This window comes from Taudactylus pleione, unplaced genomic scaffold (genome assembly GCF_031769625.1).
Source record: "Taudactylus pleione unplaced genomic scaffold, aTauple2 ptg000190l, whole genome shotgun sequence".
In the NCBI taxonomy this organism is placed as follows: domain Eukaryota; kingdom Metazoa; phylum Chordata; class Amphibia; order Anura; family Myobatrachidae; genus Taudactylus; species Taudactylus pleione.
The window spans coordinates 7,689,283-7,716,774 of NW_028284592.1; the positions used below are offsets into that span (position 1 = coordinate 7,689,283).

At 41.1% G+C, this 27,492-nt stretch overlaps 1 protein-coding gene and 1 long non-coding RNA gene across 5 annotated transcripts in view; one reads left to right on the forward strand and one right to left on the reverse strand.

Annotated features, from left to right (window-relative positions):
* PIP5K1B (phosphatidylinositol-4-phosphate 5-kinase type 1 beta) overlaps positions 1-27,492 on the forward strand; it is a 159,560-nt gene that overhangs the window by 11,358 nt on the left and 120,710 nt on the right. For 2 of the 4 annotated variants that reach the window (XM_088476650.1, XM_088476652.1), the window contains one exon: positions 3,019-3,177. The exons of the other annotated variants lie outside the window; for them this stretch is intronic. The gene's annotated coding sequence lies outside the window, so the exon portion shown is untranslated. The remainder of the gene's footprint in view (positions 1-3,018; positions 3,178-27,492) is intronic. 4 annotated transcript variants of the gene reach the window in all.
* On the reverse strand, positions 1,385-23,974 carry LOC148519376 (uncharacterized). The gene is made up of 3 exons (XR_015878947.1): positions 23,915-23,974; positions 2,862-2,905; positions 1,385-1,472 (listed from the first exon to the last, which is right to left on the reverse strand). It is a non-coding gene; the product is annotated as an uncharacterized LOC148519376 (long non-coding RNA).

The window sequence follows — 27,492 nt, forward strand, 5'->3', positions numbered from 1 at the left end:
TTAATCGCCTACTGGATACGCGGCTGTAGTCTATTAGACATCTGTCCGACTGTTCTGTAATACCATTGGTGCTCTGCTTCCTGTCCCTACAGTGTTTGACCTTGACTGCCCTTCTCTTGTTTGTTTATAGTTAAACCCTGAATTATAAACACTTAAAACTCAAAAGTCCTGGGTACAACAGAGTATGTTGTGAATTTCCAGCTATAACGTAAAAGTGTCTGTTTTAGGGAAACAAAAGGAGTATCTAGTTTTTTGGCATTTACAGAACAGTCTTGAATAGGCTTATTGTAAATGTGTCTAAGGGGTGAGATGACAGTTTGGAGCTGATTGGCTGGCACCTTATCACTTTCTTATCACTTTTCACTCTGTCTACTAACACTGCTTAGTAAATAGACCCCTATATTTTGGCTGTCATTTTTAAGTTCACATCAGTATCAGATCAATATGCTGTCTCTTTGGCAGTTGCATTGTATGTTGAAATGACGTAAAAACTATTTAAGGGGTCTATTTACTAAGCAGTGTTAGGAGACAGAGTGAAAAGTGATAAGGTGCCAGCCAATCAGCTCCCAAGTGTCATTTTTCAAACACAGCCTGTGAGATGGCAGTTAGGAGCTGATTGGCTGGCACCTTATCACTTTTCACTCTGTCTCCTAACAAAGCTTAGTAAATAGACCCATAAGTTCCCAACCAGTGCCCCATTAGTGTGGAGTTTTTTGTCCCCATCTTCTCTTGATTCTTATCCCGGTGCTTCGCTTTCTTCCTGCAGTTCAAACATATTGGCTCCTGACATAATGCCAAAATGCAAGTGTTTGTGTGATAAAGAACATAGATGAACCTCCACTCATTCATTAAATAGTGGTGTGTAATGCTGTATGTTGGCCCTTTATAAATAAAAGTGAATAATAATAAGTTTAAGCATTATAGTTGCTATGGGCTACTTTAATAATTTCCAGTAATAAAACTAATTCAAAACTCAGAAATTTATAAATCACAAATATGGTCCACAAACTACTCTTTTTCTCTGTGTACAATAAAGTGTGGACTGCAACACTATTTGTTGTTATGCTTATAAATCAATTCACAATAGGGTAAATGTTATGATAAAATGTAGAGATAAAGTTGTTTACCTATCAAACCGGCAACCTTAAATTTGTATGCCTGTTCCCTATTGAACCTATCCTACTGTGTGTAATTGACAGCCAAGCAGTGCACCCTGACTACCTTCCATTGTTAGGTGATTAGAACGCTTTGCAGCTTGCAGATCCATTATGGATTAGACAAATCATAATAAGTTTAGAATATATAAACAGCTAAAGAATAAACTTCAGTTATCTTAATTTTATAGATAGCACAAAAAAATGTAAAATTAAATATTTTATGTTACGTATAATGGGACCCACCCAGCTTATCCTGGACATAAATCACATGTAAGTAGCGCAGTTTTGGTAGATGCTTCTTTTTTATAGGTGTACCTGGAAAAAAAAAAGAATACAAAATATATACTTTATTATTCTCAGCATTTGGACACACTGTATTTTGAAATTGTATCTGTGTTAACCACTTAGAGCCTCATTTCTAAATTCATGTACACATGTTTTTTTTACATGAATGACATTATCCTAAGGTACATGCCTGTAGGCTCCTGTAATGGAAAAGCACTGTAGCTATACACCACTCACATGTAAGCTAGCATCAATTTCTACATATATTTATTTTATTTATAATTGCACAATATAACACACATTTTGTCTGTCAATATTGTCTTTATTAAGATTTTACAAGGAAGAATGCAGCAAAAAATAAATAAATAATAGTGAAATTTTGTGCAGAAGCCAATTCTTGGGAAAACAAAACTATAGCTACATTTATCACATTGCTCTATTGATAGACTGCAGTTATTTGATTTATCCTATCCCTAATGGTGTGGCAGCAGAAAACATTATGCAATGTGTGATACTTTCCAGCCCCATCTGACAGCCCACATAATTACATGAGAGATTAGTATGGAAATGGGTAGCTGGTGAAGACTGCATGAGGAAATATTGTTATATTGTTATTTTTAATCAGAATCTGAACACTTAGGGGTATATTTACTAAATGGAGAGTTTTTAGAAGTGGAGATGTTCCCCATAGCAAACAATCAGATTCTAGCTATTATCTTCTAGAACAGAGGTCTTCAACCTTAATTGGGGTGGGAGCTACTTCCGAAAAATATCACTGTATTAATACATGCGCTGGCTCACAACAAGTAAAAACTTTATTGCACCGGCAACCTAGGTAGGAGGCGGAACGGGAGGGCAGGACAGAGCGTGAGGGTGGCCCCTTGCCTGTCACTTCTATTGTGCAGCTGCAGGGGGTAGGAGCGCCCCCCCCCCCCCCAGTCCTGTCACAACAAGGATATATTAATAGCGGGATTCGAGCCACCGTCCTTATTTCCGCGAGCTACCAGTGGCACACAAGCGACAGGTTGGCGACCGCTGTTCTAAAAGGTGCTAGTTAAATGTTAAGTAGAATCTGATCGGTTGCTATGGGCAACATCTCCATTACTAAAAACTCTCACTTTAGTAAATAATAATATACCCCATAGAGTTGTACCAAAACTGCACTCACAACCTAATTTGTTAATGTGAGGTATGTAGTAAGCACATTTCAAGAGTAACAGTAAATGCTGGCATTTCACTATAGGTTCACTATAGTTTTACCGCGAAAAAGTGTTTGGACGTATGTTTTTTAGGCATCCACAACAATATGTTTTAGTCAGAAATTGCAGATGAGAGTTAACTCACATGCTAAGAAAATAAGGTTATTGGATACTTGAATACCAAAGATAAAAGTTACTGCCAAGCATGTACATCAGTTACCATTATACAGAAGAAAATCTTGAATTGGTCCTTTAATGTTCTTTCTGAAAAAAACAATAGTTCAAGCCTTCAAATATGCTGAGTTCAAAAACGATTATTTGTCAAACTCATAATAATACCTATTATTAATGATGAATATCTTCACTCATTTTTCTAGATAACTGAAGGACGTGTTTTCTCTGCGTGTATCATATTTCATTGTATTCATTGCTGAGGAAGTACCTTGGGCTCCAGTCCATATTACTATATATAGAATAATGCAATGCAGCTAGATACACCATGTATGCATGAGTTACATTCATCACAAAACAACCTGGTGAGTGAAAACTGTCGCTCTCGCAATTATAGAAAATTAGTGTACAAAAATTAGTGACTGCATTTGTTTCATGGCTGCACAATAGCTTTAAACTGCATAGAATATTTTATTTATTACCAGTTATTTATACAGCGCACACATATTCTGTAGGACATTCACATCAGTCCCTGCCCCAGTGGAGCTTACAATCTATATGCTCACACACATACACACTAGGGTTAATTTTTGTTGGGAGCCAATTAAACTACCAGTATATTTTTGGAGTGTGGGAGGAAACCGGAGTTCCCGGAGGAAACCCATACAAACACAGGGAGAATATACAAACTCCACACAGGTAGGGCCATGGTGGGAATCGAACCCATGACCTCAGTGCTGTGAGGCAGTAAAGCTAACCATTACACTGTAAGATAATGTTTTATTCGACACGGAAGACTGGCACCATTTTATCAGCCCTGATTAAAATCAGTTAAAAAAAAATCAATTAGCCAATTGCTGCACAAGTCAACCCTTCAATTAACTGGATTTCCTGTTGAATTATTGTTTTTGAGTCAGAGAAGTAGACGGTGACTGTGCTGTAAGCTTTCTTACGAAATATAATTCTGCAGAAATCTTTTCTTGTCAATATATACATCAAGACCAAGAGAAGGCAGTAACTGCAGTTTTTTAGTTATTTGGGGGAGATGTATCAAGCTGTCTAAAGAGTGAAGAATTGGACAAATGGATAAGTTGCCCATAGTAACCAATCAGCTTCAAGGTTGTATTTATCAAGTACATTCTATAAAATGATAGGTAGAAGTTGATTGGCTTCTATGGGCAAGTTCTACATTTGTCTATTTCTCCACTCTTTACACGGCTTGATACATCTCCCGCTTGGTCTGTCCAGCGTGTTATTATAAATGTTAATCTATTGATTATTGTTTGTTAGAACAGTGGTCATGGCTGAATTGCAATGCACTGCAGGCAATATAATCCTCAAAAGGCCTAACTACTGGCCGAACTTTCATGAGTTTTTCTAGCGTGTTTATAAAGCTAATGAATCACATCCATCTTACACTAGAGCCACTTTTGCCCTGTTTGTAGTGTTTACTAGTGCTGAGGCTGATTTCCGCTTCACATACATTTGTCGTAGATAGATGCAATATGAAGCCAAGAGGTTTCTCCAAGTGAGCTTCATTGGCTAGTAATAACACTAGTAACAATACACATTTTTCACTAGGATTTTCAATAACCCGTTTTTCACTACTACAATTCAATAATGCTTACGTGTGAGTGCCTTGCCTTAGGAATGAGAGTAGCCATGTTGAAGTGTTAGCAGATATCTTATTGACTTAATTTCATATTACCTTTTGTTTAATTAAACAGTGGAATAGTTTATCAATGTTGAATGTCAATACCAAGGAAATTTCTTTTTCAAGTTACAGTATAAACAGATGTATCCGTGCCCTCCCTTTGGTGCTGTCATAACACTAACTTGCATTACAAAATGTTCTAACACTAATTATTTTCCTGAGCCATATCAGGAAGATATTAAAGTCATTGCACAGTATTACGATAATTGATTGTTTATTCTCGGTATCATTCTGGTTACATAGTTACAAAGTTTGTCAGAATTGTAGTGTGTCAGCTAATGCATTGATTAGAAAATACGCATGCGGTTATGTGAAATGGACAATTTCAACCAGAAATCCAACGACTTCGCATAAATTGTGACTAATAGGTGTCTTTGTATAATGCGGCATCATCCTGGTGGGATAGCGTGGATGTAACAGAGATAGAGGGAGATGCTTGGCATAAGTACTTAAAAATTGAATGCTGTATTATACATACAAACTTTCAATATGCTCACTAAACAACAGGCATGACTCTTTTGCAACATATTTACTAAATATGTTTTATTATGCACACCTGAAAGTGCTTTCTCTGGGTCTGATTCACTACCAATCGCAAATGCGATTGCAATAGCGATTATGCATGCAGATCAATTGCGATACTATGCTAAACTCAGGAATTGCTAACTTCAGCGCACGCTATGAGTCCTCAGGCTGTGTAAGGCATCGCAGTGGATAATTTCTGCACGCCTCTGCAACGGCTTTCCAACGCCCTGGCACATCTGCGTTTCTCCACCCCAGTCACCGCCCACAAACGGCACTTACTGTCAATCACTCAGTGATTGGGTCTGCGTAGTTACTGCGATCGCAGACTCGATCGTGCAATGCATATGCATGCATGCGTAATCGCAGTTGCGATCGATAGTGAATCAGGCCCTCTGTAATATGAAAGCCTTGAGGTTTTCTTTGCAATCTCCTTTATATAAGGTATGTAACCCATGGCCCATAGGCAGGAATGCTTCATCCTGGCCCAGTGGTGTGTGACAAATGTGAACTTTGGCTGACATGAATGGTCTGTATTCTGGAAATAGAAGCTTGTTGTGCTTTGATATGAATATACGCTGTGGAACTTGCTGTGTATTTTATGAACTTTTGTTAGAATGCTTTGTTTGTGCTTTTACGGGAGCTAGACACATTTACCATGTAAAAAGTAAACATAATACATGATTAGCGGCAAACAGAGGAATCTTCATACCTTTGGTGGTGACTGAACTTATATAACAGTCACTGAACTTGTATAACAGAGAAATTAGCAGTGGAACTATTAAAATGGTAAATTCCTCTTTATGCAACACTTTTTGGTGAGGTTGTTACTAGCCAACCTTTTTTTTTTTGAAGCCTAGGGAGGAATTCAATAAGCTGCGGTAATTTACAGCTGGCAAATTGATCCTCCGGGGCTATTAAATTAGCCCTGAAGTGAGCCCGCCGGCAGCACTTATCGGGGATTTTTTTTAACCACTGCACCGCCAGTGAAAAAATAGCCCAGATAACTAGATGGTTAACGGGTGCTGCGACCCTGTACAAAACCTGTGAGCTTTTCAATGAATCTGTGTGTTAACAACCCTTAACCCATGTTAACACCCATTAACACATCATTGTATAATGGGCGTTAACAAAGGTATCGGGTGAAAAAGGGAGCCTAATTGAATAGTCTTGGGTGATAAAGCCTGAAGGTGGGTACACACCTGACATATATATCTGCAGATCGAGTGATATCGCCGACATATCGCGGGTGGTCACTGGCCGATGGGCAGCAGATATATTGGCCGATCAATTGATCGGCCAATGTATCTGTCATTGTGTACCCAGCATTACCCAGCATAAGGTACTCCATTTAGTTAATACAATTTTTTTTAGCTTTTGGAGTTCACTGTATGCATTCCTTTTGCAGTAAATGCAAGAAATAAAACGCATTCCGAAAAAAAGGAAAAGAAAAGTGAATGCAGCACAACACTAGTAAAAATACCAGTGGGTATGGTGACACTAGAAACACTAGGAAAATGCAGGTTAAAAATGCCACTGAGAATGAATCATGTCAGAGCTCTAACCTCAACACCTGACCACATTCTGGAATTTTATTAGGAAATTATGTTTATTCCCAACAGGTTAGAAAAGTAGCCTTATATTACCACAACCCTAAACAGACAGTATGTTGAGATCCATACAGCGGAGGACAGCCTCCTAGCTTTTGTAATGCCTCTTATGTGGCCTCCAATTCCTTAAAAAGGTTGTACATTATTTTTGGGGAAGATCTGCTTTAAAATTAAATAAGTAAATGCAGAAGAACAGCAAGAATAGACCTATATTATATTATATTACTATTTCATCAGCAGTTAATTTGACTTATCCCAGGGCTCGACAAATTTTCGTAAAATCTAGGAGCCATCTTAAGAGTTTAGGAGCCATCCATTACCAAAATATATGAAAGCTTGTATAGACCACCACACATGCCCTTTCAGTGCCCCTCAACCTCCCCAAATGCCATCAAATCACCACACATGCCTCTAATGGTCATCAGATTCTGCAACATGCCCATACCAGCCCCTGTAATAGTGCCCCCAAAAGTAATGCTTCCTGTATTAGTGCCCCCAATAGTAGTGCCCCTGTAAAATTGCCTTGTCAAATTACCTTGTCAAATTTCCCCCAGTAGTAATGCCCCCTGTAAAAGTGCCCCCAGTAGTAAGGCCCTGTAATAGAGCCCCCAGCAGTGCCCCTGTAAACTTGCCCCTTGTAAAAGTACCCCAGTAGTAAGCCCCCTGTAAATTGCCCCTTGTAAAAGTGCCCCCCGTAGTAAACCCCCTGTACAAGTGCCCCCAGTAGTAAGCCTGCTTTAAATTGCATCTTGTAAAAGTCCCCCCAGTAGTAAGCCCCTTGTAAATGTGCTCCAAGTACTAAGCCCCCTGTAATAGTGCCGCGCGAACGCACACAAAAAAACAGAATACTTACCTTAAGTCCCTATCCTGCGTCCGCTGCTGTCCACCGCTCCTCGTAACTATGGGAGAGACGTCATGACGTCTCTCCCATAGTGCCTGTGGGGGGAGCCGGACGCTGGAGCTCACACATGAGCTCCGGCGTCTGCTGCCCCTTGTAACTATACGAAAGACGTCATGATGTTGGGATATTGTAACTGTATTGCTAATCATACGCATGCTGAAATGAAAATGATGCCTAATAGTAGTCTTTTTGAAATTGTTAGGTTAATTTTTGTGCATGTTTGATTGATTGTTCAGAGTATGGCCCCAGATGACCATTATGTGAAGTCATCTTCCATCCACACATACAAGCACAAGTGATGGTGGTTCTTGTCATAACTTTTTTGTGACTCAAATTGGACAATGATTCTGTGTCCTGTGTAGTAGTATTCAACCGTGCGTGGCTATCTGGTCTCTTGTAATACATTGGAAGTCATTTATGTGTACTGGTTGATACTGAGATTCTGTCATTTTTTTTAATACAGTTTAGAAAAATAAAGTAAACTTTTGGCTGATTATTCTTGGTCACACCACCAATTTCCCAAGTGTCCTTGGCTGCAAAATACCTCCAGGAGGCTGTTGGTGTTAAATAAAAGTGCAGGTTTCATGTGGCAAAAAGCACTCTGCACAAAAAGTGTTAACTTACTTGAAGCTTCCATTACTATGATTATCGTGTCTGTTGTATTAGGAGGTGTGATGTCACTGTACTGTGATGTCACTGTACTGTCACTGTCGGATCAACACTGTCGAGTCAACAAGTCGGAGTCGGACAGTAGTAAGGTTTAGCCACAGCCCTGCACTGTACTCATCCTGTCCCCTATATGTACTAGGGCAGAAATATCCTTGTGGAAAATCAATATTATCACTGTCCAGGTGTATAAGAGCAGTAATATATAAGCAAGGTTTCTTTTTAAAAGAAATTATAAGTGGTGTTGATGGTGGCTTTTCTTGTATTTCTTGTATGTTTCTTTTAACAAAGATGTGATATGCCCATTACACAAGAGTGGAATTTATTAGCCAATATTCTCTGTAATACACACCCATTGTAAGCATTTTTTATTGGGTAACACTACAGTGATATTTACAGAAAATGTACTTGCTTATTAATCATTTTCTAAAACAAATTGATACATTGTAATTGTTTTAATTATATTTACAGAAATTGTTTGCAGTTAAGATGTTTTTAAAACTGTGAAAGACTTAAATTTTAAGGGGGCGATTAAATTGTTTGTGTAGCAGGCTCTGACTAATAGGCGCCTGACGGAGCAATTCAATTGTTGCTCTGTTTGGGGACAAATAGCCGCAGGAGCACACATTACTGTTTCTGTGCCCAAAGCAGTATTTTAGACAGTTTTAGCCACTTTGCACGGCTAAACCCGAAGATTCTGTGCTTGCACACGCGGCACTCGTGCCCTGTGGGGGGAACAATTCAATTGCTCCGATAGGCGCCCTAACGTTTGGGTGACCACAAAACAATTGAATCCCCCCCTAAAGGCTCAATCCGCTTTATTGACTTTACTAATAATTATAAGTAGACACCTAATTTTGCTAATGTTTCCTTTGAGTTGTATTTCATAGTTACTGTTAACAATTTACATTTTGTGCACTGTCATGCAATTGCTATAGAAACCACAGTCATATCATATATGAGGCTTTGGAATGAACCTCAGCAGGAATTCTTCCCTTCCCGTCTTCTGTTATCATTTGACAAAAAGGAAGTCCATGATAGACTCTGGGATTGCATTTTTTAGATAATTTGCTAATTGTGCTAATTTAAAAGGACATTTATGATATAGTATAACCTTATGTAATTTATAAGAATATTACAAGTCCAGGACAAATTCTGTGACCATTTATTGTAGTTACAATAAATTCTTGCTAACTGCATTTCATTAGATCTTGGAACCCAAAGGTAACTATTAATTTCATTATTACAGAAATTCCCAACAAATGTGTCAGGACATATAAGAATCATAGGTGAAAAATGCCAAAAAGAAGCATGAAGATTATGAAGTTGAAACTATTATATATATTTGAAAAGTAAAATATATAACTGTTCATTCTGTTTTTCGAGTTTAACGTAAAGTTAGAACTGGTTCTTCTCTGGAGCCCTTTTTTATCACCACTAACCAATGCGGTATCAGGGTATTAGAGAGATTACTGGTTTGCTGCTCTCTCCCCAAAGCACCACTGCAGCTAGTAGAGATGAAAAAGATTGTGTATGCACTGCTTCTATACCTAAGTAGTGGGTGGGGGATGAAAGATACCACCTGTGCCCTCCCCTGGGTTTCTGTCCTCCAAGTCCCTCCTCCATACTGGCAAGTCCTTCAATTGGATCCTGTTCTCTTGCACTCTCTCCTCTCTTCTCTTGCACCCTTTGTCTTGGACCTTCTCCCTGTCCTCTTCACTAATACCTACACCTCTCCTTTGTTTTATATATAAAATATAGAGTCATTTAGTTTTGTTATTATATATGTCTTTATTAATAATGAAAAACACAGATTTTTGTTTGCATGTGCCGAAAATAATAAACAGTGCACTAAACAAAACAAAAAATAATAATAAAAAAATGAATTAATGACGATTGGTCTAACTGATGCCTCCTGCCTGGACTATAGCTGGGTACACACTAACAGATACATTGACCGATCAATTGATCGGCCAATGTATCTGCTGCTCGCCGGGCAGTGTGTACCCGTGATATGTCGGTGAACGTCGGCATTCACCAACATATTGCATTGGCAGTGCTGCACAGCCGATGGACAGATATGTCTGCAGACATATCTGTCCATCGGCAGGTGTGTACGGGCGGCCTGCCGACCGCCCGTACACACAGAGCAGCAGTCGGGACCCGCAGATGATGGTCGTTCAGTGTGTATGAACAACCATCATCTGCAGATATATCTGCAGATCACTCGATCTGCAGATATAACTGTCAGGTGTGTACTCACCTTATGGAGTTACTTTATCTAATTGTACTACTTGATTTGTTTGTTTAAATGACAAATGTGTATTTTTGATTCTACTGTTTTGGTGCATACACACGGTCAGATTTTCTGTCAGATCTGAATGATAACGATTGTAAAAATCGTTCAATCATTCATATCTGAAAGAAAATCTGACATGTGTGACTGCAACGATGAACGATGCGCGTTCCCGTTTGTCAGTTAACGATATCTGATATCTGATGTGTTTGCAGTCAGATTTGGACGATTCCATTCATTGTTATACTGTCTGAAATCGTTCAATCGTTCAAATCGTTGGTAAAATCATTCAATCGTTCATCTGACACATCTGACCTTGTGTATGCAACATTTCTCTCTTGTTTTCCAAATGGTTGGGATCGTAGCTCCTTGCTGTTTATCTGTTAATTTCACGATTTCATTGTATTACTGACAATGGTTAGCAAATTTATTGCACCACTGTTTTTTCTTTTCCAATATTGAGTTTCGATATATATATATATATATATATATATATATATATATATTAAAAAAAAAAATGAATCAATGTTAACCAGAATAAACTCATATGTTTTTTGATTCTACTTAATATTTCAACATACATGTGTCATGTAAAAATGAAAAACTCTATGTTTCACAACATCAGTGCTTTAAAGGGAATGTTTAATCATTCATATCTGTTCCTTCCCCAGTGACACTTATGGTGAGTACACACTATAACTATATATCTGCAGATCAAGTGATCAGCAGATATATCTGCAGATGATGGTCGTTCATACACACTGAACGACCATCATCTGCATGCTGCAGCAGGTCCCGGCGCCCGGGGGCGGGAAGGGGGCGTGGCCTAATCGTGGCAGGCGTGGCTACACCCCCTTCAAAAGAAAAAAAACATTTGCGGCCCTGGGAGGGGGGCGCTGTGTGCCCCTCAGCCCGACGCACAGCCAATGGGGGGCGCAATCAGCATGATCGCTCCCCCCCTTTGGGATAGGAGACCCTCTGGCTGCTGATTTAGCAGCCTCGGACAGTCTCCCAGTGCAGCCCAGCACACAGCAGCGTGTGCTGGGCTGCTGTGACCTAAGAGGGATGGGGACCTGGGTAATTAGTACCCGCTCGCGGCTCCCCCCCCCTCTCAGCGCCCCTGTGTACGAGTGATCGGCTGATCGCCCGTACACACTTGCGGATGGACAGATATGTCTGCAGACATATCTGTTCATCGGCTGTGCAGCACAGCCAGTGCGATATGTCTGTGAATGACGTTGTTCACAGACATATCGTCTGTACACACTGGCCGACGGGGGCACGATATATTGGCCAATCAACTGATCGGCCAATATATCGGCCAGTGTGTACCCAGCATAACTGTCTTACAGTCTGTACCATACAAATTAAAGAAAATGGGGGCCATGCTTTCTTAAGCTGGGTACACACTATACGATGTGTGTACCCAGCGACACAACAAAGCGATGTAACGATATATCATGCCGGCCATAAACACTGTACGATCTGGTGTACGACCATGCAATGTACCATTCAATGCTGCATGTAGCAGCATGGCGTCATTCATTGCATTGTCCCATCTGCTGTGCAGCATAGCAGATGAGACGATGCGAACAACGACTGGCGTGCACGCGCAATCGGGTGTATACACTATCCGATCAGTACAGTATATCGTTCCGATCCCTGTTTATTGTACGATTTGTGACCAGTATAATACAGCATAGTCTTTTTCTAGATACATAATAAAGCTGGGCACTTATCAGCCACTTACGGTAGTGCTGGCTTTGAAAATTACCTCTACGGGGTTCAAGGGAAAGCTTGCGATGCCGGTGGACAGAATGTGTTGATAAAATTAATTCCCCCTAAGTATTTATTTTATGTTGAATCCCCCAAAATGGACAATTTTCCAATAATGCAGACAGAGTGACATTTCCAATGACTTCATGGTGAGGAATAAACCTTATTACCTAAAACAAAGGCATCATATCCATTATATCACTTGTTATAAAAAGTACTTGTCAGTAGGTAGTGTTGATGTACACGTGGTCAGTGCTTTTCAGCTTCTACAGTAATAATATGATCAGTGATAAATTATCAATGGAGGTCACCCAGTTCTAAATGGCCACCGTGTAGTAGATATGACAAGTGGGTGAAACCAGACAAGTGATAGTAAAATGAAAAACCCATTCACTTTTGTTTACCATTATCCACACCACTGATAACAGCCACAAAGCCATAGTATTGCCGGCAATAAATATTTGGCTGGGTTCAGCACTTTGTTTTTAGGCTCCTCTTAGTTAGACTGCAAGGAAACGTTTAGATAAAAGTGTTTTTCAAGTCAGTGGCTTAACCACTTAAAGGACAAGTACACAGAGAACCAGTATAATGAGTTCTTAAACACAAATTCCTATTGTTTAATGCTTAGCAAATATGGAGTGCTGCCGTTTATGTGTGGTAGTCAGGAAAAGAGAAGTCCAGAAAATAATCACTGTTATGTCTTATCTTATCCCATTCCCATTATACAAATGAAAGGAAACACCACCAACTGTTGGCAGAACACTTTGGGGGGTATTCAATTTGATGGCGAAAAGTCAGAGGTCGGACTTTTCGCCATCATCGCTGATTTTTCTGAGATAAGGTATCGGGCGCGTGCACGCTTTATCCCAGTATTCAAATAGGATCCGGCAAAAACGGGACCCGGCGGAAAGGTAAGTATGGGAAAGTGCAGGGTATTTTCGGGAAATCAATCCTGGGACCCCCTAAAGATGTCCAGACATGGGGGATCACTATGGGTACCCCCGTTTTTACCTGCTGAAGGAAGTCGGGGGTTTTAATAGCCGCGGCAGGTGCATAAATGCGGCTTTAGAAGAAGGGGTGAAGAATAGCATTTAGATTTTTTTTTAAATAACTATTTCCATCAAATTTGGGGTACATGAAAATGGGTGTAAGCATATTTTTAAGTCCCTAAAGTTATTTTTAAAAATTCTTCAAAAGTGCACCTGTCGCTACCTCCCGCAATTAAGAAAACACCTGCCGCATACGTGGGAGCCCCTCTGGAATCAATTTCGCTACTTTAGGTTTTTGTCCCCCATATATTTTTTTTTTAACCTCAAAATTAAACTTCATTTTTTGGTGTGTCCCAAATGTTTTTTATTTTTAAACTTTTTTTGACACACATTGCCTGCACCCCTAAACCCCAATTCTGCACTTTTTTTCGCCATGTAAAACATGGTGAAAAGTTATCCACGTTTTTTAACAAAGACTTTTCGCACCGGTGAAAAGTCTTTGAAATTGAATACGGGGATAATTGAAACAGGCGAAAATGCCATATTCAATTTGATGGCGAAAAGTCAGAGGTCGGACTTTTCGCCATCATCGCAGGTTTTTCGGGGGTTAAAGTATCAGGCGCGTGTCCGCTTTATCCCTGTATCCAGTTAGGATCGTGCAAAAACGGGAGCCGGCGGAAAGGTAAGTATTGAAAAAATCTGGAATTTTCGTGAAGTGTTCCTTGGACCCCCCTATAGATGTCCAGACATGGGGAATCACTATTGGTACCTCCATTTTTGCCTGCTGAAGGTAATCAGGGGTTTTAAATAGCCGCAGCAGGTGCATAAATGCCTCTGTGAAGAAGGTGATGCAGAATAGCACTTAGCTTTTTTTTTTGCAAAAAAAAAAACTACTTCCATCAAATTTGGGGTACATGAAAATGGGTGTAAGCATATTTTAAGTCCCTTAAATGATTTTTAAAAATTCTTCAAAAATGCACCTGCCGCTACCACCCGCAATGAAGAAAACACCTGCCGCATGCTTGGGTACCCCTCTGGAATCTATTTCGCTACTTTAGGATTTTGTCCCCCATATTTTATTTTTTTACACTTTTTTTGACACATTAATTTTAGGGGACATTTCCAGGGGTGCAGGCTATTTTTTTTAAGCCTGCACCCCTAAACCCCAATTCTGCACTTTTTTTCGCCACCTATTGTGTGGAGAAAAGCTATCCCCGTTTTTTTACAAAGACTTTTTCGCACTGGCAAAAAGTCTTTGAAATTGAATACGGGGATAATTAAAACAGGTGAAAATGACAAAAATAACGGGTTTTCGCCTCAAATTGAAAACGGCCCTTAATCTCTACAATTATTGTAGAATAATATAGAATTTCACTTTTACCTGAAATAAAGTAACATATTTAGCTACATTTAGAATAGAAAACAGAAAAAACTATTCTCAATATTGAACTTTAAAGTCGACAAATGACAAAAGTACTAAAACAAGTGGTAAATCGGATTACCATCCCAGAGTTTCCCTTCCAAATGGTTTCATTTTGTAAAGATTTCAGATTTAAATAATTCCACAAACTCCTTCATTTTATCATAGTCACAGCACAGCAGCATACAACAGCCAAACTATACTGATATTGTTTATAAACACCTAACCATCCATGTTACGGAGAAGCTAGTAGATTTTATTTTTTATTAACACCTGAAGGCTGTCAAAATTAGAAGATTATTTAAAAATCATCTTATCAATCGTGGAATCTTATAATAAAAATGTATGAAGTTCCATTTTAAGCCTGTCGAACATTCCAATAGCGTAGATGACGAAAAAAAATCTCTAAACAGAATTCATTTGAAAAGAGACAAATGAGACAAATCCATTATTTATTCACACTCACATTGCTGCTGAATGGCTAGCACATACATACTTGTGCTACTAACGATTAGTTTACACTGTGTCTGTGGAGCTCAACTAATTTCAATGCAATCTACCTCTGGTGATCAGCTATTATACTTTAGCCTTGGTGCTAAACAATTGTTTGGTTATATGACACTATTTCCATTGAGGTCATATTGAATTGTGATTAATCGACGTCTTTGCACAACAAGTTTTATATTGCTAATGCCTGACCCCAGGAGGTTGAAAGCTAATTAAAATATTTGGCAGCATCCTGCAGTGCTAGAAGCAAGGTTGGCAGTGGACATTTTATTTCTCCTAAGTATGTTACAGATACAAATTGTATAAACAGGGGGACTGGGTTATTCTGTGATAGATGTGGAACTGTAATCATTTGAAGTAGAAGAGTACATTATGTACAAGCACTGGCCTAATTACCATTAAGGTATAAAATAGAAGCTGAGTGGGAATACTGGATTGAAAGCGTACAATCTCTCCCTCTCTCTCCCTCTCTCCCCTAGCCCTCCTCCTCAGAGAAGAATGCAGGACCAGCACTCAGAATAATTAGCTAAGACAGTAGATTTCTTAAAGTTTCTTCACAGACAAAGTATACTAAACAAGAGCGGAGGCCCAACAACCTGTTTCAACTGCTCCGATTCAATTTTCATCAGAGGCATGTTTTCTTCAGGGGGTGAGTGTGACATACTACTTGTTTATGCAGGGGCGTTTCAAGAGAGGAGGGGCCCCGTGTGCAGTCTCTGTCGGGGGCCCCCTCCTCTCTCTCCTGCGGCCAGCAGCGCACTGAGCGCAGCACCGCAGCTGTAGACCCTGGGCACTAGTATGTGCCCAGACTCTACAGCGCATGCGCCGGTCATGGGGAAAATGGTGCTGCGGCCATTTTCCTGGTGTTTTACCCTACTGTGCATGTGCAAAACGCCTGGAAAATAGCAGGAGCGGCCATTTTCCAGGTGATTTTGACAGCGCTGCTACCGGCATCGACGTGGGACGCCGGTAAGCAGGAAAACAGCTGCGTGTCTGGCACTTTTATCAGATTTCTTCTCGCATCCCCAGGGGCCTACAATGGGCACATAAGTGTCAGAACTGGTTCATGGAGCATTGGAAGTAGGCGGCCTGGTCTGATGAATCACATCTTCTTTTACATTATGAGGACAGCCAGGTGCATGTGCGTTGTTTACCTAGGGAAGAGATGGCACCAAGATGCACTATGGGAATAAGGCAAGCCTGTGGAGGCAGTGTGATGCCCTTGGCAATGTTTAGTTGGATGTAACTTTGACATGTACCACCTACCAACCTAAAAATTGTTGCAGATCAAGTACAATACACTGCTTCATGGCAACGGTATTCCCAGATGGTGGTGGCCTCTTTCAGCAGGATAATGCACCCTGCCACATTGCAAACATTGTTCAGCAATGGTTTAAGGAACATGACAAAGAGTTCAAGGTGTTGACGGCCTCCAAAACCCCCAGATCTCAATCCTATTGAGCATCTCTGGAATGTGCTGGAAAAGCACGTTGGAGCCATGGAGGCCCCACCTCACAGCTTGTAGGACTTAAAGGATCTGCTGCTAACATCTTGGTGCGAGATGCCACAGGACACCTTCAGAGGTCTTGTTGGGTCCATGCCTCAATGGGTCACAGCTGTTTTGGTGGCACAAGTGGGACCTGCACAGTATTAGGCAGATGGTGTTAATTTAATTTCTGATGAGTGTATTTTGCATACATATATTTTTCTGGGTTTTCCCAAGACTGAAACTTCTTGCTCCTGCTTTGTCTTTTGTGATCAACTCAGCTGTAAAGTATCAAATATAAACAACCCGATAGAAACAGTAGTACAGCTCTCATTGACAAACAAACCTAGATTAATCTGGTTTCCAAATGATATGCATACATGATGTCTGATCTCTTTACCTTCTGTAGGAATTTTGTATCTGGGCAGTAGGTTAAAACTGTCTATAGATGGCATGTGGCCAAAATAAAGCTGTCAAAATCATATTTAGCCCACTTTAAAGCTCTTGCACTGGAAAGCACCATCTATTTCATCTGACCAACTGTAGTGTTGTATTACAGATTAATAGCAGATCAGGCAAGGCGCATATTTACATTATTTGCCACTCCTGGGACTCACTGTTGTGCTGGTCCCCAAGTTCCCCAACCCCTTATGTTTCCAATCCCACCACATGCTATTAATTTGGATTAGGTTGTTGATTTCATGAGCTATTCATAAAAAAGAAAACATGCCATTTCATAGTATTCTAACATTTCATTTATATATAAGAACTCTAGGTATCAGGAGCAAAGCTTAGTTTACATCTTCAGAAAATACAGTGTTCTCATACATGTATATAATCGTGGCTAATAGCCCCTCTTTGCGCACCAGGACCCGGCAGCACCATGCGTCTTTTTGTCTCAAAATGTGAATCTTATTCAGATAAATAAAACAAGTGAGAGCGACAAAACTACATTGCTAGCTTGCACTGATCAATTTGATGTGCAAAATTAGTACATCTGTGTGCGACTGCATCTGAATCTGTATATGAAGTGTTACGAAGCCTTGGACAAGGCTTTTTCTCACGCCATATTCTGTTGTGCTTCATCTGCGACTTTGTACATGTTTGAAACTAATTCCTGTGCAGTTAAAGTCGCAGTCCAGCATCTCTGGTACAATTTGGGTGGTGTTTTGCTGCTTCTGCGATGCCAATAAGATGCAAAATTGAAAGAAAAATATGATACGCTACATCTCTCGGATCGGCTCAGTCACGTTGGGTGTCTCCATCCGTATGGCGTATGGATGCTAGGTGTATGAGGAGACATCTATATCCCCATTACTGTGCTTAGTGTGGAGGAATAACTGAATAAAGCTACAAGTGAATCTTATTACTAATTAAGTGTGGTGGCAATAGAGAGCATTATGCATTGTAGATCTGTACTTTCATGTTAATAAAATTTTTTCACTTTATTTCCTGTACATTTACAGTAGCATTATAATCAGTAATTAGGGAATGTAGAGATTTTTGGGAAGATTTATCAAAGCTTGGAGAGAGATAAGGTAGAGAGGCATAAAGTACCAACCAATCGGCTCCTAACTGTAATTTTTCAAACACTGTAAAGTGACAGGCTCTCCTAGTTTTGATGCATCTCCCCCTGTATATCAGGGGGAGAAAGGAGAAATGAACAAATGTTGACTTTAATATTAACAGATTATCACCTATCGTCATCATAGTTGGCGTTGGCAGGAGCTGAAATGTAAACTCTACCTAAAGCATTTTGTGTGAAATCTATCGCATTAAGATTAAGTGTGGTGTTTTTCCTCTACCTCTAATGTACTGTTTGCCTGTCCTGTCTGGCATCTGTCACGAGGAACTAACTTGGGAACCAGTGTTTTAGTCTACTAGTAGTGTTTTGTAGTCTACTAGTTTTGTTTTGGAGTCTGTCTCCTCTCCTGTCACGCTATACTTCTCTTGTGGAAGATTCTCCTCGTCTGTCATATCTTCTATGCTGCAAGCACACGCCATTCGGCTCCTACTTTGCATGACAGAGACATGACAGCCATTATTATATAGATCACTATTTGACTATATTCAGTGTTCTTAACTACAGCATCCATGTATACTAGGACATCTCTGTGTGCAGAAAAAACGTTAGTGACTTTCTTTTAGATGATACTGCTTCACTCAGCTCTTGTGTGAAGTATTTATATATGACAAGCAACGCTCATGGATAAAGGTCTGAATAAGTTGTAGCAGAAAGCACACGGAATGCATTTATTATTTTCCCTGCATGAGGAAAATAATTATAGCTGTCGAGTCAATTCTTGGTCACGTTTCATGTGCAGTACAGCTAGAATAGTAAAGAACTTGGGAACGCAAGCTTTTATAAATGTGATATGTAAAGAAAAGAAATGTGGCAGAACAATGTAATTCCAGTATTCCTAGAGATCCTTAAGGTGCCCATACACCTGCACGACCAGCATACGTTCCGATTCAGCATCCGACTCCCCGGAGCTCCCAGGCAGTCCCGGCAGCATGTTTGTTGTTTTTCTTAGCACAGGATCTGTCGTATGAGCGATCCTGTGCCTCACGCGCTCATTAGGGAAACAGTCATTGAAATGACTTGAAATGCCACACGATGGATCGCATGACCAAAATAAACAGCACTATCTGCACACGATACGATGGAACATATGGGCTGCACATCTCATTATAAGATCGGATTATAGGAGCTGCGGGAGCGTGCATCGGATCTTATCTTACTAAAAAAATACACGATTTTCACAAGATCCATCATATGACTCGTCGAAGATCGGGCAAACGGCCCGAAATCGTGCAGGTGTATGGCCAGCATTAGAGGAACAGGATATCTTTATAAGTGGTCTTCTGGTCTTGGTTTACTGCTTTCTCTAATATTAATTATTACATTTCTATTGTCCTTTTCCAGGAATTTACAGGGTAACATTTTTTCCTGGTTGCATGATGTTTGCAGAACTTGTTTTACGATTACCTGTACATTGTTCTCTTTGCTAAAATGGGAGCTGTCCATTTTCAGAGGCCTTGCTTAGACAGTACAGTGGGCTACACGTCTGAGGAACTAGTTTAGAAAGGTGTGCATTGTGTTGTCAATGTATTGGGTGGTACAAAAGTACTGATGCCAGAACAATATTAAAAATTAATTTGGTATAAAAGTATATCTATACAGTGTAGAGCTGCATATGGCAATCTTAGCTATAATTAGCTACCATAAACCACAGGTATTTAACATGCAGCTATCCAGCTCCTGTAAAACTAGAAATCCCAGCATGCTCTGCCACAGTTTTGTTATTAGGGCATGCTAAAACTGTGGCAGAGATGCTGTAATGTCTAGTTCCACAGCAGCTGGAGGGTCACATGTTGAATACCCCTGCATTTTTTCTCAAGGTGCTTGTTATTCACAATCCCCAAATTGACTCACAATATCCCTGCACGCTGCACAATGTGTAGAATTCCAGGGATGCTACAGACTATTGGCGGCCAAACGTCCTAGCTCCTCCTCTAAAACCAGAATGACATGCTCCTTCCTCTCTGTCTGTCACGCTGGGAGGCGGGTTTTTGAAAGCCAAGGTCTGAGGCTGCGGGAGGAGGCGAAGGCGAGGGGCCTGGACATATGATCTCCGCATCCACAAGTCTTGGTCGTTGGCTAGACCTAGTCAATGGTGCGGAGTCTAACTCACAAGGAGGTGTTCGCCAGTAACCCCTCCAAGCGGGAAATGGGCTTGTGCAGCTCCCTGTAAGCAGGTCGCGGTCCTTTGACTTGGTGACCAAGGCCTGCAGGGAAAAGAGAATCAAAAACAACCGTGGCCCAAGGGTAATGCCTGGAATAGGCACGTGGGGAGTGGGATAGAACTCCTGGCTGGAGAAAGGCACTTGAGGTGCTGGCTAGAGAGGTGTGGAGCTTTATTGGTAGGCTGAGGTAACAGCTGGATATCCCACGAAGTATATACCGGATTGCCGGCCGGAGATCATGCACTAGGGTGCAATGAGATGAAGGGTTAACCTGCACACAGGCTGTGATGGTGAAAGCACTGTGATGAGATGAAGGGTTAACTTGCAAACAGGCTGTGATGGTAAAAGCTCTGCGATGAGATGAAGGGTTAACTTGCACACAGGCTGTGATGGTAAAAGCACTGTGGCGAGATGGAGGGTTAACTTGCACACAGGCTGTTGATTAGTAAAGGCACTGTGGTGAGATGGAGGTTAAACTTGCACACAGGCTGTTGATTAGTAAAGGCACTGTGGTGAGATGGAGGTTAAACTTGCACACAGGCTGCTGATAGTAAAGGCAGTGTGATGAGATAGCTCAGAAGCTCTGGAAGAAACACACTGGAAGCATGGGAACCTGGAACGAGACTCCTCTAGTTACACTAGCGGCGACAATGATTGTTCAGGCAACTACCTGGAGCACAGGAGCCGGATATATACCCCTGGAAGCCTGCTGATAGGCCCACAGCGTCAGCTGACCAGCCGGGCCACTCATGGAAGGAAGTACTGACATAGGGAAAGTGTCATGGCGGCGCCCATGATGGAAACTGCGATCCCCGCTCACCGGGTCGCCTGACACCACAGCTACAGGCTGAATGCTCAGCTCCTCCCACGTCGCCGCGCCAGCCGCCCGACTGCCCGGGAAGTCAGAGGAAGCCGGCGGGACGGTAAGGGACGGACGATCCCCGGCTGAACTCTGACACTGTCTACCCCATGTGTGTCACGCCTGTTTGTCTGCCCCTCCCCATTAGAATGTAAGCTCTCACAAGCAGGGCCTTCTACCCTATTGTGCTTCTCCTTACTTATACTTTCATCTACTCCTTACTCACCACTAGGGCACCTAACACTTACGCCCGGTTGCTTATTTAAGTGTTATGATCACTAATGCAGCAATGTATATAAACCTTGTCCTGCTTTGTATTGTATTGTACTGTAAGTCACTGGTTTCTTGTTCACTTATTTGTTTATGTACAATGTAAGGTGCTGTGGAACACTTGTGGCGTCATATAAATAAAGGATAGTAATAATAGTAATGACACTAATTTGAAAAGCTTCTTTTAAAGAGCAATTCTGCCACCAGCTTACATAGCATTGCAGCGCTCCTGCCCATAGTATACCACGGCTTCTATGTTAAAAGCCTTCAAAAGCGTTTCAATGAAAGGTGCCTGAGATTTTTAAAGTGTCCTAGACGCCTGTACAGGCATGAATGCAATCCCTGCATGGAATCATTACCTCACGCCTCCTTTGTGCATACACCTGCAGTTATCCTATTTGAGGCACATGTTCTTTGCACTCCTTGTCTGAGCAAGGTATTAGTCTTGAGCATTATATGTAATGAGTTCTATTTCTGTTGCTGATATTTAATTTGTTTGGCCTCTCTGTTTTCTCCAACCATTGACCTGGCTAGTGACTTTGTTGATTCTGCTGTCTTCAGTCCAGGCATCAGCATATGACCTTAGTTATCTTTCGTTCTCAAGCCCTTGACCTCGACTTAAGCCCGTATTCAATTAGACGCGAAAAGCAGAGATCCGCAAAAAAGTATCGCTGATTGCTTCTTTTCGCCTGTCGGAAACTTATCTGCGTATTCAATTCCATCCGCGTATGCGAAAAGTCAATGCAATGTAATAGCCGAAAAAAGAAAAAAGAAGTGCAACATTTTTATTTTGGGGTGCAAAGGTGGGTAAATCACTCAGAAACCTTAGGACAGCCCCCCAAAGGACAACTGAGTCAAAAAATTCCAGGAAAAAGCACAAAGTGGGGGGAACACTTTGCAAACTAGCGAAATAAGGTTCTGGGGGTGCTCTAAGAAGGGGCCAAGTGTTTTTGGGATTGCAGGTGCTTGTATGAGGGAGGATTTTATCTTTAATTAAAACTTCAATTTAGAGACATTAGAATATACTAGCACACATTTTCAGGTACCCCAAATTTGGCAGGAATACTTATTTTCTCCAAAAAATACTGCTTTATGCCATTCTTCACCACTTGTGCAAATACGCAAATTAGAGGCTATTGTATCAACTTAAGTACCCCAAACAGTTGTATTAGGACTAATCGGGCACATCTACATTGATCCCCAATGTTTCTGCATCTTTTTGGGGGGGTTTAGGCTGATTTCCCTGATTCTGACACCACTTTCAGCCTGCTCTGACTTCACGTGTCGCCGTTTTCACGTCTTTTGGAATTGAATAGGGCGAATAGCGGGAACGCGCACGATAAGTTTCCGCGCCCAAAACACAAGATGTAGGCAAAAAGTCCGGCATGCGAAACTTTTATAGTGGGTGCGAAACTAATCGAATACCGCCCATAGTATCCAGACCAGACCTAGGTTGGTTATTTCAGTCCTTACATTTGCCATTTGTGTCCTACACATGTATGAGATTGCAGCAATACAGCACTGGGCCTGATTCAGACCCGCTCGCAAGCGCTATGCACTCGCGAGTGGGTCGATGTTAGGCCACTGCGCATGCGCACGCCGGAGCCGGCTCCGAAGTGCTCATGCACAAGACCCTGCTAGCGACGGGCGCTGCGTCGCTCTGGGTCTCGCACCAAAAGGGGGCGGCTGGGGCTTGCGGCCACGAGACCCTACCCCAAGGGTCTCGTCACAAGCCCGATGGTCGCGATGGTCTTGACCATCGCGACCATCATCCTGGCCGCTTGCTATAGCTGTGGGTGGTCACCCACAGCTATGCGAGCGGCCAGGAGGCCGCTGCAAAAAAATAAAAACACGCCCTGATTCAGAGCGAGCGATCTTTCAGAGTGTCCGGCTCTGAATCAGGACCACTGTCCTCTATTCCTAGCTATACTTAGGTATGGAGAAGTGTTTAACAAAAAACACAAGAGAATAACAAGGCGCTTCCGAGTTACTAAAGGAGATACCAGTATGTGAAAATAGAGTATAGAGAATTCCCACTTGCTGCAGGTCCAAAAGAACCAGCTGTGAAGGTTCTAAGACAATTATAGACAAAAAAGGAATATAAGACGTGCGCATAGGGAATTGACATTAAGCAGAGGTGTCTCATAAATATAAATGATTTAATATAAAAAATAGAAAGATACCAAATAAATAACATACAATCTAAAATAAAGTTTGTAAACATCTAAAAAAGGGATGAAAAAAAGTCCATCCGAGCGTCCTCGGAGACTGTGCTGGGGGTATAGCCCAGCACAGTCTCGGAGGACGCTCGGACGGACTTGCAATATATCTGTGCTTACATTAACGGGCCTTCTCTCCCCGCTGCAACAAGCGCTGGATTGCTCATTTCTGCGAGCGGGACTCCGGAGACAGACGGAAAAAACTGTGAGTCTCTAATTATTTGTTCCAACAAGTCTGCCTGTTAACATTGGAACCTCAGATATTTCCGGAGGAATTGTACACCTGTCGCTACTTGCTGCTAACAGAGAGACACTCTCACCTATGCTCACAGTTTTAATTTATCTATACCTCGGTCCTGATACATTGGAATATATCTATATTAATGCCGCTGATGGTGCAATGACACCCTGCTAACATTTGACTCATGAGTACCTGAACATTCTAATAAGGGATATCCCTGGTTTAGCAGACCGCTGGAATTTTTAATTTTTTCATTTTTTTTTTTATACCTTTTTTAGATGTTTACAAAACGTTATTTTAGATTGTATGTTATTTATTTGGTATCTTTCTATTTTTTATATTAAATCATTTATATTTATGAGACACCTCTGCTTAATGTCAATTCCCTGTGCGCAGGTCTTATATTCCTTTTTATGGACAAGTGTTTACCTGGTCAGTGCAACATGCTTATATATAGATAAATAGTCTCACAGGATATATTTAGAACTAAAACAGACAATATTTTACAATGTACTGATAGTATAACATTATACCTGTTCACTTGTGACAGTTATTAAAGTAATTGAAACTCATGATAATGATTCATTCTCATGTGAAGTAATTTATTATCTTATATTGCTGATGGGAAAGGGAAGTTCATGAAGTTTATTTGAAAACCATTTATTTATTTATTTGAACTCTGATCAGGGCCTGAAGCAATATTGTACAATATAAACGGCCCTAATGCACTGCAAGTAACGTAATAAAACGTTCACACACACCAGAATGACACATGTAATAAAGACCCTATAATGTTTTATTTAAGCCATAAGTAGACCTAAACAAAGCAGTAGTTCAGGACAGATGAGACACTGTGTACAACCGAGACAGTTTTACATTGTGGGGCTGATTCTGAGAAGTACGCAGCGACGGACTTGTAGGTGTCTTTTGCCGCAGACATATTTGTGGCTTTATGCTAATGCTGCTACAAAACCCTTCCCTGGTGTACAGCCATACGTCTGAGTGTGCAAAGAGTGGGACACCCACTTTGAGCGTCTTAAGATGCTCATATACAGTTTGGTGCATTCTCCGTCTGAGTATGGCCTAATATTTGAGTAATTTAAGTGTCTGTGAACACAACCACTTCAGCGACTTCCCCATAGCACTCCCATAAAACGCAGCGGGTTGATTTTGAGTCACGTGTAATCCGCACACAATGCCGATGTTCACGTAGTTGAGCGAATGTTTGCAACTGTGCATGTCCGAAAATTTCTGAAAACCCCTAAGACGCATGAATTACACAGTGCGTACACACAAAGGTGCTGTTGTGATCGGGAAAGACAGCATCAGTAATTGGTCGGTTCAAAGCCAAGGTGTTGTGCAGTGCAAATCAATGGAACTTGTGAATGAGGCATTTTGTTGGCATAGAAGTACTCGTACTTGAAGAGTTCAGGAATGTGACTTTGATTACCAATTCCATGTGAAATCTTCTGGTAAGATAATTAGATCTTTGTTGTTAATTTGCCAAATTTGGAAGAGTGGTATACTGTACAATGTGTCTTAATTATACTGCTTCTTGAATGGGAGCCTTGCACTGCACAATGGTAAGATCTACAGTGGTTGCATAAATAGAGCTTTGCTCAATAGATCTCCATATCAACAATCTTTTATTTTGAGTTAAACAGAGTTAATAAAATATACACAGTGCAATGAGTCCAGAAATAAAAATACTTCATGTACTACTGAGCCAAAGGGCAATGTGCGGCCCTTTTGAAGGTTCCCATCACTCCTTTACATAAAACAGCAGCACATTTCTTACTGCGCTTACCCAGCCTTCAATTGCTCAGTGACAGGCTCATAGATCCAAACTTAAGTGCTTCTTCTCTTCCTTACTTTTCACCAACTCCTCATGTGCCAAAATAATTTTCTTTTGCTACTTGGGCTAGTTGGACTGTATGTATAACAGATACATTTTACTTGGTTAAAATGAAACATTCCACTGAATTGTGCACATTTTTTCGCAGCTGGCTGTGTTCTATGTAGCAGGAAGCCATGGCTTCTATAAATGGCATTCTGCCTTAATCACTTATTTTAATGTAAGATAACTTCATGCACTAGACCACTTGGGATAATTAAACAGCATCATTTGGCACAATTAATTTCTAAGGACAAATTAAAACAGCTGCCTCTTTTACTTCTAAATACTGAACAGATTTGTGTTATTGTGTTTTATACACAAATTGATGTTGACATGGACTCATTCACACATATGGGAAAAGGGTGAAACATGAAAACTGATACTTTAGATGCACGTAGTCATGATTTAAAATGTATTTTCCATGCACTTTTGACATGTTGCACTTTTATCAATGTAATCTATAGTATTGGAACTGTGGGCCTGATTCAGACCTGGTCGCAAGTGCTGAGCGCTCGCAACCGGGTCGATACTGGCCCAGAGCGCATGCGCACAACCCGGATAGCGACGGGGGCGAGCTGTCGATGTTGAGTGACAGCTCGCACCCTTTGGTGGGCGGGCTGGGGGGGTGGCTGCCCAAGCAGAGGCGTTCCCATGAGAACGCCTCCCGTTTGGGGGCAGCCCCACTGACATCACGAGTGATGTCAGTGGAGAGATTCCGACTCTGTTAGAGCCGAAATCTCTCTGGGGCTTGCGGCCACGAGACCCTACCACAAGGGTCTCGTCGCAAGCCCGATGGTCGCGATGGTCTTGACCATCGCGACTATCATCATAGCCGCTCGCTATAGCTGTGGGTGGTCACCCACAGCTATGCGAGCGGCCAGGAGGCCGCTCCAAAAAAAAAAGGCCCGGCCCTGATTCAGTGCGAGCACTCTTTCAGAGCGTCTGGCTCTGAATCAGGGCCTGTATGTGAACACATGAGAAAGAGATTCTATTGCGTTCTAAAGGGGCATATACAATTAGACGCAAAAAGTTTTTACTGGCGCTAACTTTTCGTACAAAATCGTATCGTGCAATTCTATTGCTGCGGTTTTCGCACATGCACATTCTCCATAGATAAAAAACTCAGATCAGGTGAAAAATTGTGCCCTATTTTTGGCACTTGGTTCAGAACCCCTTGACATCCCCCCTAATGACAAAATGGGCAAAAATATTTTTTTAATTACCTTAAGTTGGCCAATAATGACTTTGGGATGAAAAAACTAAAAGTCTTAGAAAATGGGTTTAAAGTAGTGGGTCTGATATTTTGGGGGGCTGTATGGATGGTACATTTTAACAATTGCTGGTGGCTGCACCAGGTGTATTTTTTACATTTTTTAAAAGTGCCCTAAAATGACACAACACTATATTTACATCCATTTTAATGAACCCCCTATTTAAATACAGCATTTATTTTGGCCAAAAATTCTTGCTTTCTACCATCTTTCCACTGTTATAGAAAATGCATAGAACAGCCATTTGACCAATTTAAGAACTCCAAATACTTTTATTAGGGCTACTAAT